At 35.0% G+C, this 17,442-nt stretch overlaps 1 long non-coding RNA gene across 1 annotated transcript; it reads left to right on the top strand.

Annotated features, from left to right (window-relative positions):
- Window positions 1–2,780: 2,780 nt before the first annotated feature.
- LOC135773374 (uncharacterized) lies at window positions 2,781–6,483 on the top strand. The gene is made up of 5 exons (XR_010543511.2): window positions 2,781–3,418; window positions 3,619–3,703; window positions 4,104–4,178; window positions 5,622–5,678; window positions 5,800–6,483. It is a non-coding gene; the product is annotated as an uncharacterized lncRNA (long non-coding RNA).
- The last annotated feature ends 10,959 nt before the right edge of the window (window positions 6,484–17,442 follow it).

Below are 17,442 nucleotides of genomic sequence, written 5' to 3'. Positions count from 1 at the left end.
TTTTCATGATTTTCACAAAAGTGTAATGCCTTCCAGAAAATGTTCTTCTTTAAATATATAAACATACAATATACCAAATGAAAGAACAGACCCTCTGCTTTCAAACAAAATAATAAACGTTTCATCCTACCTTCAGTAGTTCTTTTGTAATCAGCTTTTGAATATGGGTAGGTTTCTGCAAAAACACCACATTTTGAGCAAAAAGCAGAGATAATTCCATTTTTGTGACGGACTTTTCATAGAGATCCCATTTAGAGCGATCTTTAAAACAGACATGGACATGCAGCCGCTTGCCATAGGGCAATACTTCCGGGTTTAAAAAGTTGCGGAAGGGCACCACCTGGCGGATAATAGCAGTATTGCGGAAAGACGGAAAATCTCGTCATTGGCAGGGAAGCGTTTTCTCTTAATTGACGAGATATCTCGTCAATGGCGGTGAAAGAGTTAATAAAATATCAATGTTACTGTATTGGATAACCCTCATAAGTGCATGTCTGCTTTGTAGTATACAACAAATTATTAAGTTTTAATAATATGTGGTCCAGTTTCTGAAAGCCATTTTTTTCTATTTTGTACATAAAATCATCTGACATAATGTAAATAACATTCAGTAAAAATATAACTTAGATATCTTTAATATTGACTGAGTAAGATCATGTCAAAAATTTTAATCAATGAGTAAAATCAGACTTTGATGCTCCTAATCTCATATTTAGATAAGACTTTAACCTGGATTTCACCAAAAGTGTCACACATTTGCTTCACTTCTGACTAGATGATATTAAAAAATATAAATAAAATAAACTCTTTTCACAACTACAATCACTGGGGTCTCTGCAACCCAAAGCCGAATTAATCTCAAAAGGCCATCAGGATGTCCCAAGGACTGCAAGGATCTCCTGCAATCTCCTCACAAAAAAGGGAGAGGCAGAGAAAACTAAAGGAAGTATGAGATGTAAATACAGACCTCTGTCGTAAGCGTGTGATCCATAACTAGTTCCCTGAAGCTCCTTGTGTGTGGCCAAACACAATGGCCTCAATGCAAACTATTTACAGTAAATGGTGATGCCAGGCTCGCTGTAAGGTTTCTTTGTCATGGCACTGCCAATGTTCTCCTGCAACACTGCACTTGTGACTGCATGAATCCTGAGTGTTCAGCGGGTGATGGGTTATCCCAAAATATGACAATTTGTCCTATTTCAAAACACATGCTGCAAGTGCACAAGAGTTCATGAGTGCACAATAAGATTTTAGAAATACATTTTCATTTGCAAGATCACTGGGCTAACAAAATAGCAAAAGCATCATGATATTACCATAACTTATTGGACATCACTATTTCAATTCCACAGTATTCTTCTAGGTAACTTTGAGTACCATGAAATGAGTACATCAATTCTGTGTATTAACAGTATCACCATAATATCACCATCTGATACATCAGTGCCTATTATATTGTATTGTTGTTTGTGGTGTTCCTGTAGGTCAACTGGTAAAATGAATTTCTTGAATCACTGTACTTCTGACTGCTGTAAATCAAGTACTGTACAGAAGGGTTGTTAGTGGATATTATATCATATTTTAATGTGTAAAATTTTCAGACGGCTGATTCTGCCCAGATGGTCAATGTGATTGAGGGGATAAATGCTTATATGCATTTTCTGGATCACTAAATGTTTGCACAAAGTTTTTCTGTCAATGTGCTCATAAAATAAATTATGATGTTTTTATCTGTTCTCTTTAAACCAACCCTAAACATAATGGATAGTTCAAATTGAAATTATTTTAGAGGGAGAAAGTACGTAAATGAGTTACAGGCCTTCTTGCAGAAGAAAGTCAGAGACCACCAGCTTATTGTGTCAACTGGTGTCTATAGACTACCCAAGACCACTCAGTAATTAGTAACATGTGACTGGAGACAAATTGCCTTGTTTTATTCACATAATAATCTTAATGTGCAACATAAAAAAGGGAGAAAATACTGAGCTTTCAAAACCTCAATTTAAGTACGAAGTGACAGGTACTTGCCACCATCAGCTTTAAAGGCACTATATTTTATCTTGATATATTATAATATGCCAGTATTGTAGTCGAGTCTGAGACAGGACCATAGATCAAGTGTCGAGGTCAAGACAAAACCAGAGATCAAGTGTTGAGTCTGTGACAAGACCACAGATCAGTGTTGCATCTGAGACAAGACCAAACCCAAAGATCAATTCCCAGGTCAAAAAGACGTAGTATTTAATGTATTAAAAATATACTTAAAATACAAATAGTATGTTTATAATACATTTGTATTTCCAACATACTTATTTGAAGTGTATTAAAAATACGTTAAATTGCATTTAAACATATTTTTTTAAAAGTATACTAGAAGTACACTTGTAATAAATATATACTTAAGTACATTTTTAAGAAATATGCTAAACTTAAGAATATTTTAAATGTATTTATATTAAGTGTACTAGAAGTACATTGGTAATAAATATATACTTAATAACATTTTTAAGAAATATGCTAAACTTAAGAATATTTTTAATGTATTTATATTAAGTGTACTAAAAGTACATTGGTAATAAATATATACTTAATTACATTTTTAAGAAATATGCTAAACTTAAAAATATTTTTAATGTATTTATATTAAGTGTACTAGAAGTACATTGGTAATAAATATATACTTAATTACATTTTAAAGAAATATGCTAAACTTAAGAATATTTTTAATGTATTTGTATTAAGTGTACAAGAAGTACATTGGTAATAAATATATGCTTTATTACATTTTTAAGAAATATGCTAAACTTAAGAATATTTTTAATGTATTTATATTAAGTGTACTAAAAGTATGCTGGTAATAAATATATGCATAATTACACTTTTAAGAAATATGCTAAACACAAATGTACTTCTAGTGAAGTTTTAGTATATTTGGATAAAACATACTTTTTTCAAAACATGATTCATTAATTGTAATAAGCTAACATTGAACTTTCCTCAAGCCTTTCAACATTATATCATTCCGATTGCACAATAAGCTATTTTTTCAAAGATTTGCTTAAAATCTTACTTGTTTAATTTCAAAATCTTACTTGTTTAATTTCAAACAACACACGTGACACACGTGACTAAACCTGATTGGTTGTTGTCATAGTAACACGTCACGGTGCTATTTGAAACTTGTTCAGTTTAGTTCAGTTGTTCACGGTGCATGCGGTTGCTTGCATTAAACGTATAAACTGTTAAATTAGATGGCGACTCTGCATTAAACGTATTTATTTAATTAATCGGCGATCATATTTCACCAGAGGACTAAGATAAAACAACTCGATTTAAAATATGAGCAGTTTTAGTGGATCTGACGTTGAGGGAAAAAGTATTTCGCTTTTTGTTTGGAGATGAACGAGAAAACACGAGGGTAAGTGATGACAGATTTTCACATTTCTTTATTTAGTTAACTATTAAATAAGTAAAACATTACATTACATTTAACCCAGCTTCTTTATGTAACGTTATGTCTGTGTTGCGTGTGGTAATTGGAACATCTTTATTTTCTAACTATCGTTAGGCATTTCTCTTAAGCATTTCAGAAATCATTAAAACCTTTCTTTTTTTTAGCACAGGGACATAAATATGACCAACCAGATCCCAAGTAGACAGGAACAAATGAAGATATAGCGCATAGAAAGACTTATTCTTGGTGGTAAGTTTGTTGTTGCTATTTGATTTCACGTTTAAGGTTTTTCTAATGTTTCTCTTGCAACGCTAACGTTAGTTTAAAATGAATGTTTGAGCTGTTTTACCTGAAAATACCATGATATGACCATATGGTTATTATAACTCCAGTAATGTTCAATGGCTAATGTTTATATCAGTTCAATCTTGACAACCTTATTGTCTTTTTGTTTATTTTTAAATGTATTTCTAATTACATATGGACACAAAAATGACATTGTAAGAAGGGATACTTTTATGAGAGATTGTAAAACTGCCGAGGCTGGGTTTGATTATATTATATTGTCTTAATATATTGTACTCGGGTAAGTAAATCTTAAAACGAAAACAAATCATTAATCATCATTTACCTGCCTGTTGTTTTTCAGATCAACTGCTATTGACATTTTTGAATCGGGGCAAATGTGGAGTGAAGAAAAACGTTTGCAACACATCCATTCCAGGTGGCTAATTTCTGTCCTTTTGAATTATTCTTGTAAAAAACGTTTTTTTATTGTAAAGCTGTAAGGGACTTGGCCTAGTCATCATTGCACCATTTGGCAGGGCACCAGACTAACTTTTTTTACTAGGAGCACAGTGGCCCCCAACTGAAAATTTTAGGGGCGCAACCAGAAAATTTAGGGGCACACACGGTAAATAAACATGCTAACCAAATATTCACATGTCTACTAATTTAGACTGTATTACTAATAAATACTTTAATTATAGATTCAGAAAGTACAATGTGCTGTTTCAGATTAGTGTCATATCCACTGATCTATATAAATGACTGGATTGCGCATGACGTCACACTTGTGAAGCCACCGCGCCGCCATGTTGGTATACCCAAAAGTTCTATTTAATCAATGGACGTTATCAGATTTTAATGATAAAACATCACTTTACTCGTCTTCGTTTTTATATCTGAAGTTACCCTGTACATTATTACAACACAAACGTCCAAAGCATGTAAATAGTTATTTACTGAAAGTTGTACATTTTGCATTTTAAACAGTTATTATACATTCATCTTTATTACAGTATCAGATCAGCAGACAGACCGCAGCATATTTAGTATTAATGACAATAAACGTGCTCATTCTGAAATCTAAATAAATAATCATGCTTTGTACAGTATGTGCATGCAATAATTTGCTAGTTTTGTAATTATGTTATCTTAACTTACAAGTTACCTAAACTTATTTAGAGATATAACGCTGACCGTCACAGTGTAGCTGAATGTCAAAAAAAACTTTATTTATACCCGTGTCATTAACAAATGCAGCAGACACACTCACCTTAACGGTTTTTTATAAATCCATTATCCTGCCCGATTAAAACATAAACATTGCAAATAACACCAGAATTAACAAATAATTAACGTACACATATCCTAAAAATTAACCTTGTGTAACTGATACGCTGTAAAGGGGGTAAATTTTGATCATGATTTTGAATGGAAGTCAATGACGCTCTCTGCCGGTTGGGTATACCAAGATGGCGGCTCGAACTCTGCGCTGGCTTCACCTCACGCAGTTACGTCAAGCGTTCTATGCGCAATCCAGTCATTTATATAGATCAGTGGTCATATCACAAAAAAAAGGTCAAATTTGCTGGTCGCACATGTGCGACCGGATGTAAAATTCAGTGGCACACTCTCAAATTTAGGTGGCAAAATGCCACCATTTGATAGCAGTCTGGAGCCCTGTTTGGCATCATTTCTGATTTCCTTAAATCTCCTTAAACAGAGGTGAACCTTAAGTTTGCAAGACCACAATAGACAAACAATGGAAAATGATCTAGGTTCAAATAAAACACAATTATCAATGTAAAACATATCCTGTAATACACACAGGTTGCTTTATTTCATGAGCCTGTTCTAATCCTATCTTCATTCCTACTTGTAGAGTGCTGTGACAGATAAAACTGACACGCTTGATGAGGACACAGTCAAGCTTTAAAAGGTAAACTGAGAAGTTAACAAAACTTCCATACATGCATATCTATGCCAATTTATTTTAAACATGGATATCCAAATGTTCATTCATTATTGGTTAATTGGTATATTCTGTTTCCTTTTCACAGCCCGTGTGATAAAGCAGTCTTCAATTACTACGGTGTCTGAATTGCAAGAAGTCGTCACCCTCCATTTAAACATGTGACATCTAAACTGTTTTGTGTTTTAGTTCAGCTTTTTATAGGTTTATCTTAAGTTGGTTAAAGGCAGAGTGCACTATTTTTGAAAGCCAATGTTAACATTTGAAATTACCTAAACAAACATGCCTCTACCCCAATAGAATCTGGACCTTCTTTTGATAGAGCCACCACACACATACGCAACCCCGGCAAGGATGTCAGTTAGTAGACACGCCCCTTACTGCTGGTTGGCTACAAGTGTGTTTTGGTAGTCGGCCCAATTTCCTTTTCCAAAGCGTTTTTCAAACATTGTGCACTCCGTCTTTAAATTGCACTTAAACATTTTTTTTCATTAACTTTTTATGCAGAGAATTACATTATGATTATTATATAATCATTGCTTATGAATATTTAGTGATTGCATATTCATAGTGTACTTTTCATTAATACATTTAATGTTAATGTTGTACAATTTGATAGAAGTAGCTCTGTAATTGCATTTCTCTGATATTTGTTTTATATGTTTCTCTTTGGTCAAGAGATTATGTATGTCTCTGTGCTTGATTAATTTACTTTAGATATTTTTGTAATGTACACAACACAATATGAAGTATATTAAATTGTTCTGTATTCAAAATCTGTGTATGTGTCTTAAAATTTAATGATTTTAATATAACATTTTAAATATTAAAAACAGCTTTATAATAAAATAGAAGTGTAATGCTAATACATTTCTATTAATGTAATGCTAGTATATTTCTAATATGCTGAAGTACTATTAAAGTGTTCTTAAAGCACAGTTAAATTAAGCTTTAAATGTATTATAACTGTATTTTTAAGTGTATGAGAAGTGCATTTCAAATGAATTTTAAAGAAGTACACTTAAATTGCACTAAATATATTTGAAGTTGTTCCAATTTAACACAATTTCAATATATTAAATATAATGCAAATAGATTAAAATTGACTTTAAATATATCTTGAAATGCATTTAATATATTTGAAGTGGGTTCAATATAATACATTTAATATGCATTTAGTATAGTAGCTTTTAAATATATTAAGTATGTCCCAAAAAATACTATTTAAATATATTTCTTTTTCACCTGGGTTGTCAAGTCCAAGACAAGACCAAAGATCAAGTGCCGAGTCCAAGACAAGACCAGAGATCAAGTGTCAAGTCTGAGCCAAAATATCAAGTGTCGAGAGCGAGACAAGACCAAAGATCAAGTATCAAGTCCAAGACAAGAATCAAGTGTCGAGTCCAAGACAAGACCAAGATCAGATGTCAAGTGTGCAGTCTGTGACAAGACCAGAGATCAAGTATCGAGTCTGAGACAAGACCAAGACCAGAGATCAAGTGTTGAGTCTGAGACAAGACCAAGACCAGAGATCAAGTGTTGAGTCAGAGACAAGACCAGTGATCAAGTGTTGAGTCTAAAACTAGACCAAAGATCAAGTGTCGAGTCTAAGACAAGACCAAAGATCAAGTATCAAGTCTGAGCCTAAAGATCAAGTGTCGAGTACGAGACAAGACCAAAGATTTTGTATCAAGTCCAAGACAAGAATCAAGTGTCGAGTCCAAGACAAGACCAAGATCAGATGTCAAGTGTGCTGTCTGTGACAAGACCAGAGATCAAGTATCGAGTCTGAGACAAGACCAAGACCAGAGATCAAGTATCGAGTCTGAGACAAGACCAAGACCAGAGATCAAGTGTTGAGTCCAAAACAAGACCAAAGGTCAAGTGTTGAGTCCAAGACAAGACCAAAGATCAAGTGTTAATTCAGAGGCAAGACCAGAGATCAAGTGTCATGTCTGAGACAAGACCAGAGATCAAATGTTGAGTCTAAGACAAGACCAGAGATCAAGTATCGAGTCTGAGACAAGACCAAGACCAGAGAACAAGTGTTCAGTCTAGGACAAGACGAAGACCAAAGATTCAGTGTCGAGTCTAAAACCTGGAATACACTGCAGGATTTTTGCACTCCTAAAAGATCATCACCTTATCACACTGTGCAAAATGGATCGTTTAAACTTGGGTCACAGAAATAGCGACAATTGTTTCACAATGACAATCTTTCGTCTGGGACAGCCAATAATTGTGCAGTGTATTGCAGGCTTTAGACAAGACAAAGACCAAAGATCAAGTGTCGAGTCCAAAACAAGACCAAGACCAGAGATCAAGTGTTGAGTCTAAGACAAGACCAGAGACCAAGTGTTATTTAAGACTACATAACAATCGCCTTTCTGAATTCTTTTTTTAAGTCTACTTTGTGATAGAGGAAATTACTTTCTACTATAGAAATGCAGTATATTCTGTTTCTGAGCTCATTGTAAAAATGACCAAAATGATAGCTGTTGTTTTAGATCTCAGTATTTCATAATGTGCTGCAATTTAGCGTTATCTATCTATTCATCAACCCATACATTTATCTTTACAACTTTCCAACCATCCGTGATTGTGTCAGGAAAGACCCTATAATTCGTTATTATTTTTTTCCTCTGTTCTGTTCTCATGCAATTGGACTTCCAGGAATAAGAGCCCGAGAGGTTTGCTGGATACTAAAGAGGAGCTCTGAGGATATAAAGATGACCCTGGGGAGAAGATACGCTAAGATACAGCTGCATTACAGTCCCTAAGCACCTGATCTAATTTACACACAAATACACACACGCACACACACTCTCACTGTTTAACTCATACATAGTTGCAAACCCACACTAAAAGTGCCATTTAGCACGAAAATTCATCTCTTACTTATAGATTCCAGGATATTGATTCGGAAAGATCAACATCCTTTTAAATTTTACTCCATTGTATCCATAGGGAAGTTTCGGCAGGACTGCAGTCATGCTGCTGAATAATAATTGACACATCCAATATTCTCTAAGTGTTCAAAGGAATGATATAAGAAAAGGAACATTGATGTAAGTTTGTGAAGGTAGGAGAAAAACACAGGGCTGTGGACTTGCTGTTTAATGCGTCAGTACAAGTATCTGATTTTCTCAAAGCTGTTTCTTACAGAAAGTTTGTCCACAGTTTGAAGTGTTTGGCTTCAAGCTACATGCATTCCACCCACTTCTTTTACAATTCTCTGACTTTTTTCTTGAAATTATTATAATATGACAAATTCTGTAAACATGAATCTGATATGAAGTAATTCATATAAAAATAACACTACAGTAAGGTATCATTCATTAGCATTAGTTAATGCATTAACTAACATTGGAATATATTTTGTACAGCATTTACTGACCTCAGTTTACATTAGTTACCACAAACACAATTGTTTAGCAGTAAGGTACTCGAGACTCGAGAAAAAAAACATGGCTAAAGAGCGTTGTTTGGCATAATGTATTCACGATTCAGCCTTAAGTACCTTGTTGCTTTTATAAAATGGTTACCACACAGTACAAAATTGAAAGTGAATATATGTATCAACGCGTCTTTTATGAAGTAAAATCACTAAAAGATTTCCTTCCACTGGAATACTGTGAATCAGCACATTATTCCCACTGTGCTGAATTGAGTATTCCTGAACAGAATAGGGCTGGCAGAGATCTTGCCCATGACAGTTTCATTTTCCAGACACAGATCATTTCTCATCCATTTACTAGCAGACGGTGAACAGTGAATGAACGATGACCAAATTCTGCTTTTACTCTTTGAATCTAGATAGAGTAGATCATGCTGTTGTCTTCGAGACTGTTCAGGACAAAGATGAAAAAATTGCTTGTGTCATACTTTTCCATTTCATTTTTTCCATTTTATTTTGAAAATAATTTTTTTTTATTAATAATTTCTTTCAAAGTTATTATTCAAGCTGATCATTCAGTCATTACTTTGTTTTCAACTTTACACTGACCCATCTGACAAGCCATTATTTTCTGCCACGTCTTCAAGATTTATATGTAAACACTGTCTTTGCATGTAAAATGAGACACAATGCTTGGCTGCTTTTACTCCTGCAGATTTGCACTTTAGTCGTGAACAACATTTCTGTAGAAATTACAGTATTACAGGCAGTTTCCCAGTAACTTACAGTAGAACAGCCTCATGCAAAGCATTCTGGGAACCAACATTTCAAGAAAAAAAGAGAAAAGGGTTGATGAGGATTTTCTGGTTCCCCGAATGCTTTGCATAAGGCTGTACAGGCTATAGTTTTATCAACCAATTCTCATGAAATGCGTATAAATATAGCACGCAGTTGAAAAGTCATGCAATAAATATGCCAATTCCAATTTTGTGTGCATATGATACGCTAGTCATTTCCGTTCACTTATACGGTGCATCGTTTTGTGACGTTTTATTTATTGGTGTCTTTGTTTTCGTTTTTTTTAAACCATTGACACTTGGGTTTGGGGTTAGATTTTGAACTAGGATGTCATTTAATACAGTATACAGGTTTCTCCATGTTTTGTTCTATTTTTAAATCATGGTCAATTGGAGATGGGGTTAGAATTGAGATTTGGGTTAGGTTGTCATTTTATGTAACAAAAACTAGCTCTAACCCCAAACCCAAGTGACAATGGTAAAAAACATAAAACAACTGAGAAACCAATGAATAAAACGACAAACAGCTGCATAACTACAGCTTATTTTTATAGTGATTGTTTAGTCTGCCCGATCCTTCAATAATGCTTTAGATTCCTAAAACAACTTGAACTAAAATTTGCCTCTGATCAGGGACCCAAGAAAATTTATTTACAAAATCTATATAGAAAGTAGTCTTTATCTCTTTATTAAATATTCTTTACCAAAATTTTAAATCCTTGTGATATGATCCATTTAATATCAGTTAAGCTACTGTTTATGTTTTGCCATTTGCTGAAAAAAACCAATAAGTGATTCTCTTGTGAAATGGCTCACATCTATGCAGTATTTGGCAAAGGCAAATGAATGTGATATTGAGAACACTGGTTCACTGCCGGCTGGAACTGAGCTCACATTCATCTATTGATGTAGTAATTAAACTTTAACTAGCCTCAGTTTGACCGCTGAGTGAAAGATTTCCCGTGTAAGGAAGGGAAGGGAATAAGACAGGCAATAACTCTCTATCTTTCTTTCTTTCTCTCTCTCTCTCTCTCTCTCTCTCTCTCTCTCTCTCTCTCTCTCACTCTCTCTCTCCCTCACTGTCTCTCACTTTCTCTCTGAGGCTGACAGCAACACTTGCTCTTGAGTCATGTAAAAATGTGGTGTAAAAGTCATGATATGGATAACCTTCAAGAAACAACTAAACACACCTGCTCCCCAACTTTTTTTTTATATAAAGAACAACAATTTATACTGTGTATGTTGTTCATGTTCGCAGCTTTATTCCTAACATAGCTTTGTAGACCATGCTTGTTGTCTCAGACAAAATGTTAAATGCGCTCTCATTTTAAGTTGCTATTGATGAAAGTGTCTGCTAAATCAGTAACGGCACATTTAAAGGCCATTTGAGACATTCTAGAGTTTTCTTTTTAGGCCTAAACCTCACAAAACTGTTAGTCAGAAGACTTGAGTCTGGACAGCTTACGCATTTTTGCTTCTCAAGTAAATGTGTTGTTTTATGGACAGTAAGGGGCTGTTCACATTTCATGTCTAAAACGCGACCGCACTGCTTTCCTTCATTCCGACGTGGCATTCTGAAAAGTTGAAGTATTTGCCGCGTGTCTACATTCACAATAACGTATTTGTGCTTGCAAAACATGCTAAATGTGAACCGCCCCTAAGATAGTTATAGTTACATAAACAAATGGCTTTTGTGGACTAAACGCAACTTCGGGTAGACTTCCACATAGAATTAACAACAACAAAGTCTTTTTACAGTAGCTTTTTTCTGATAACAAGGAAAATGAATGACAAGTAAATTACCTTTGTTTATATCTAACACGTATCAACGTTTACTGTAAAATTAACGTATACAGTGTTAGCTACAGGTGATTGAATTCTTGCCTGTCTGACAAACCTCTCCGCACAGTTATGATCCATGCTCGTTGTCTCCTCTCGTCTTTAGCAAACCAAAACATTTTACACAGTTAAGCCCATGTGTCTCATGTCTTAGTCATCTCCACTGTTATTTTTATAATCAAAAACAGCTAACATGAAAAAAAAATGTAAATATGTGATGAACATAACAATACAATCTTACTTTATTCGAGCGCAGCTCCACAGTCCGGTGCAACTCTGGGAAGAGATTTCATTTTTTTTGCACCTCGATGGTGCTCCTTATCACCTTTTCCAAAACATCTTAACACAAAAAAGTCATCTGCAGTTGACGATCCACAATGGAGAATATATATAACCTCTGGAGAGGTTTCTCAGCGGCTCTGTGAGAGGCTAGCCGGCCCGCTATGCTACCAGAACAAAACATTTGGGTGTGCAGACTTGTGTAAGTGCAGATTAGCGAAGAAGTACATTTTACTGACCTAAGTTGAATCCTTGTAATCGTTTCATGATTGGTTACTACCACCATCAATCAAAACTTTGCTGGATAGGCAATGGCTGGCTTAATTTTGGCTTCATCTAGTCAAAAGCTAAGGTGCGCAAAATGACACCTCGCTTACCCAATGTGTGCTTTCAGGACATTTCAAGTTCTCAAACCTTAAAACAGAAATATAATGCAGAATATTTATCGGAATAGTTTAACGAAGCAGAAAGAGATGCATTTTCAGTGATCGTGAAACATGATCGTAAGCGCGCATGTAAACAAAGGAGGATCTTGCAGGATTTTTCCCTATTTTTCGTTGTATTGGATTAAAATGTGGGATGCATTTTGAAGAGTGGACCCTTACGTTGCAATGTATGCTGAAGACATACTCAAGATGGCGGCAGACAAGTTTGAGAAGTGAGTGATCTACGCGGTTGACGTCATCTGATATTCATGTATATGTGACCCTTAACAGACAAAACCAGTCATAAGGGTCAATATTTTAAAATGATCTGAAAGCTGAATAAATAAATGAAAAAAATCAATCAATAAAAGAAATGTCAATAATTTCGACCCATACATTTTATTTTTAGCTTTTGCTAAAAATGGTCCAGGGTCACATTTAGGGCTTGTTAATTGCCTCCTTTACTGCTACTCGGACTACTGCGCTCTGTTTATAGGCATACTTTATCTCAGTCATGTGTCTTAGTTTGATTAATTTGGCATTATTATTTCAACCATGGTGAACCATTGCTGTATTAATAATAAAGTAACACTTTACATGAAAAAAATGACAGATAAGGAAAACACTTCATTATGTTATATTCTATGTAGGAAACCAAACATTAACCCCTCAGTAATGTGTATATAGGACATATAAATGACATTTATATGTACCAAAGTGAAGTATTAAATCTGAATATTAATTTATATAGCTTAAGTCAACATTGAACATTGAAAATAAAGGAAATGTCCCGGTTTACTTGCCCAAAATACAGGAACATTTCAACATTTATCTTTCAGTTGCTTTCCCTCTGCTGACAGCAAAAATTTGTACTACAAAACTGCTGCATTAACTAAGGGAGTTGTGAAGCTAGGTCGTACGTGACTTTGCTTACAGATTGGCGTGAAATCGTGCTCTGACAACAACCATGCTGTTAACTTAAAATGGCTCTTTATTAACTCTTTTTTTTCATATGGATCCAAACCGTTAATAGTTTTTATTTTGTCCGCATACCGGTCCCTGCTTCCCTATTTAACGTATCCCAGTAAATTCCACATTTTAACATTCTCCCAACTCTGCTGCTTCTCCTCGTTCGACTTGCTGTATGTTTACATTCGCGAGGCCATCAACATGGCCGCCACGTCCCAGAATGCAACGCGGCGCCCAACAGGTATATTTTTAAACAGGTATATGAAGGCAGTGAGAAAAGTCATTGAAGTTATTGAATAAATCAAATTATAAATTTTTTGTTGACTTTTTTGTACTTGATCTGCATTCATATGCTGTGTCTTTCAGATTGTGTAACTGTGACTCTTGGGATTGAAGCAGCAGATGCTGAAGCAAACAAATGTGTTCAGAATAAACAGGCCCAAGGCATTGTTCTTAAGCCACAACAGAGAAGACACTGTGTGCGTCTGTGTGTGTGTGTGTGTGTGTGTGTGTGGGGAGGTATGCATATACTTGTGAAGGCCAGTGAAACACTACAAACATTAACTTTCAGGACAAATTTCTTGAATTTGAAAGAAAACAATGTCTTGTATTTCTCAAAAAAAAAAAAGGAAAATCATGTTTTACTTGATAACTAATATCAACAGAATGTGTGAGGGTTACTTATAGGTGGATACAAAATTAAAATGATATAAAAACAATATACGGCTGTGAGCTGTACTCACTACTTCAGTATAACAAGTTTGAGGAAGAAATGAGGGCATTTAAGAGTTTAATAAAACCTCATACTTAAATATTTAAAGAGCCAAAAGTTCATGAGAACAAATATATAATGGATGACCAAAATGTCTGTCATACGTTCTGTAACACTTTCAATTTTCCTCTCGTCATCATCATCATATATATTTTATCATTTGCTGTTGGCGAATTGGAGAAAATAGTTTTTCAGCACATCTCAATGTTGTGAATAATTGTTCGTCCTGGGGTTACACACATCAGACAGAAATGAGACTTCAGCAACTCTGTGGTTTCTTAATCACTGTAACAGCAGGTGTTACACAAAACTAATACATCTTCCTCTACCATTTTATTATCCTCATCATTTTATCTGTTGGAGTTACTCTACTATCCATCCCACAGGGATTTGTCCAGATTATTTTGCCTGTGCCGGTCTATGCATCTTTCTGCACAGTTCTTAATTCAGTAATGATCATCATTTTGACTAAATCACACACCTTCAGTTATTTTTGTGACCTGTGCTCAGTTGTAGTGCCTTGTCACTATAGTCTGGCTCTATATCTTTGAGCATTAAATTTAGGAAGCCATATGATTTTCTTAATAATTGCATTTATACACAGTTACACACTGTTAGATACTCTTTTTTTATCCACATAAAAAATATTTTAATTAAATGACAGTTCTATCACCATTTACCCATCATTTACCTTCATAAAATTTTTCTTAAATTAAACACAAAATAAGTTCAGTTGTTGTAATAAAGGACATTTGCATTGGTAAACTGTGACATGCTATTAGATACTTTTAAAGGTTACTGTATATCTTGCAGATGCACAGTGAGTACCTGTGTGAATTGGCCTTTTTGACCAATAAACGCACCCTTAATTCATGTTAAAGGGACATTATGTCCCAAAATGACAATTCTGTTACCATTTAGCCATCATTTACCCTTAGATGCCACTAAAGACCTTAATAACCTTTATTTCTCTGGAACACAAAATAAGTTCAGTTGTTGTATAAAAGGACATTTTGTAAAAACAAAGAGGTGAGTCATGTTCTGTTGAACTTTTTCTGAAACAAATTATCCTAAAAACATCTTAGAAACATCTTGACATCTTACGATAACAAGCCCACCATTAAAACTTATTATGGATCAAATTGTAAGACTCAAGTCTCATTTACTACTATACATACATTCACTAATGTTAAAAATAAAGCCTAATTGTAAAGATTTACCAAAATGTCTATAATAGTTGAAGACTCATTATATGGATTTCTAAATGTCATTCTGCTCCACCAAGATTTAGGCTGTTCAGAGATACTTATATTGATAGAGGGAATGAGGAGCACTTCACAAGAAAAGCCTTTAAGAGGGATATTTTTATTCGTATAAAAGATTCTTGGTCCTCATGGCTCTATCTAAGGTCTACCTAACCCGCTGCCACAAAAATCTCCAAAGCCTCAATGCCCATAAGCAAAGATAGAAAATTGGTTTAGCTTTTTAAAGATGTTTCTTATATATATATTTGGATGCATTCTGGTTCATCTTGAAAAACCTAAATGACCTACAGTAAAGTCATTCAGTCATTTTGGTGACAGTTATTTTTTTATGTAATTTTTTAAGTTAAATATGCGAACCTGTTTGTGAATTTCATACTCATCCAGTCTCATAATCTAATAAAGATTAAAAATGCTGTAGGTAGTATTGTTCATTGTCAGAGAATGTTAACTCTTTCACCGCCAGCGTTTTTTAAAAAGTTGCCAGCCAGCGCCAGCGTTTTTCATGATTTTCCCCAAAGTTTAATGCCTTCCAGAAAATGTTCTTCTTTAAATATATAAACATACAATATACCAAATGAAAGAACAGACCCTCTGCTTTCAAAAAAAAAAAAAAAAAATGTTTCATCCTACCTTCAGTGGTTCTTTTGTAATCAGCTTTTGAATATGGGTAGGTTTCTGCAGAAACACCACATTTTGAGCAAAAAGCAGAGATAATTCCATTTTTGTGACGGACTTTTCATAGAGATCCCATTCAGAGCGATCTTTAAAACAGACACGGACATGCAGCCGCTTGCCATAGGGCAATACTCCGGGTTTTTAAAAGTTTAAAAAGTATCAGACGGTATTGCGGGAAGACGGAAAATCTCGTCATTGGCAGGGAAGCGTTTTCTCTTGATTGACGAGATATCTCGTCAATGGCGGCGAAATAGTTAAAGTCCCACTGTGGAAAATATCTGTTTTTTTTGTTGTTGTTTGTATGTCTATGCCGATCTTAGACCCGCCCACAACATTTTGAGGACAGGAAGATCGGTCTGGGGTTTCTCCGTTGAGGAGCTACTATGCTAGACCCAAACCTGGTCGAACCAATCAAATTGTCAGGGCGGGCTTTATACGATGATGGACAGATGATCAACAGTAACGTAATCAACCAAGTCACCAAAGAGCGCTTGTGTTGAATCTGTTTACAACAAAACAGCTGCCGCTGGAGAATTCAGATTTGTCTATTGTCATTCATTGTTGTTTCTCCGTTGGTCGCACTTATGGAGGACTAAGTTAAAGAAGCATCTGAAATGGGTATCACGGCGATGCAACTCGGCGTGCACGACGAGATATTATATAATTAGCTTCTTTTTGGAAGCGGAAATCGTGGCTGCTGAATGGTAAGAGATAGTCTGACTGTATGACTTAGTAACACTTACAGTGTTGTGATATAAATAAAGTGTTGTAAACATAGTAGGTGTCGATGTACGTTCGCTAACTCAGACTTAGTATAATCATAATGTTAGTGTCATTGTAGCGAAATAACTAGCAGTTCGGTCAGGCTGCTAAAGATGCCATTTCAACATACGTCACACACTCCGTAGCTCTGATTGGTTGTAGGTCTATCCAATTGAGGGCAGAGGCATTTTTCTGTTGAGACACGTCCCATAATCATAGCCTAATGGAGTGGTATCAGACTCAAATTCTGACTAGAATTGAATATGACAACGTCATGCTACAGTATGTCTATGTGGCATTTTAAGACAAATTCATCATTTAACACCATTGCTGAGTATTTTCTTCTTGGTTTAAAATTGCCTTGGTTGTAAGCATGTAAGCAATCATATCCACACAGTTGAACGCGTGGATCAATAGTTCGAGTCATAGATGTTATGCTTGGATGCCTCATAGACCCAGCACTGAAATGATCACAGCACTGCTGCATCAGTTTCTGTGTTGCTCACACATGCTGGATGAGTGCTGTAACCTGTTAACATCAGCACTTTAAG

The sequence above is a fragment of the Paramisgurnus dabryanus genome, chromosome 9 (assembly GCF_030506205.2).
Source record: "Paramisgurnus dabryanus chromosome 9, PD_genome_1.1, whole genome shotgun sequence".
NCBI classification, from domain to species: domain Eukaryota; kingdom Metazoa; phylum Chordata; class Actinopteri; order Cypriniformes; family Cobitidae; genus Paramisgurnus; species Paramisgurnus dabryanus.
The sequence above is the reverse complement of the archived record's forward strand: the minus strand, read 5'-3'. Positions and strand labels throughout refer to the sequence as shown.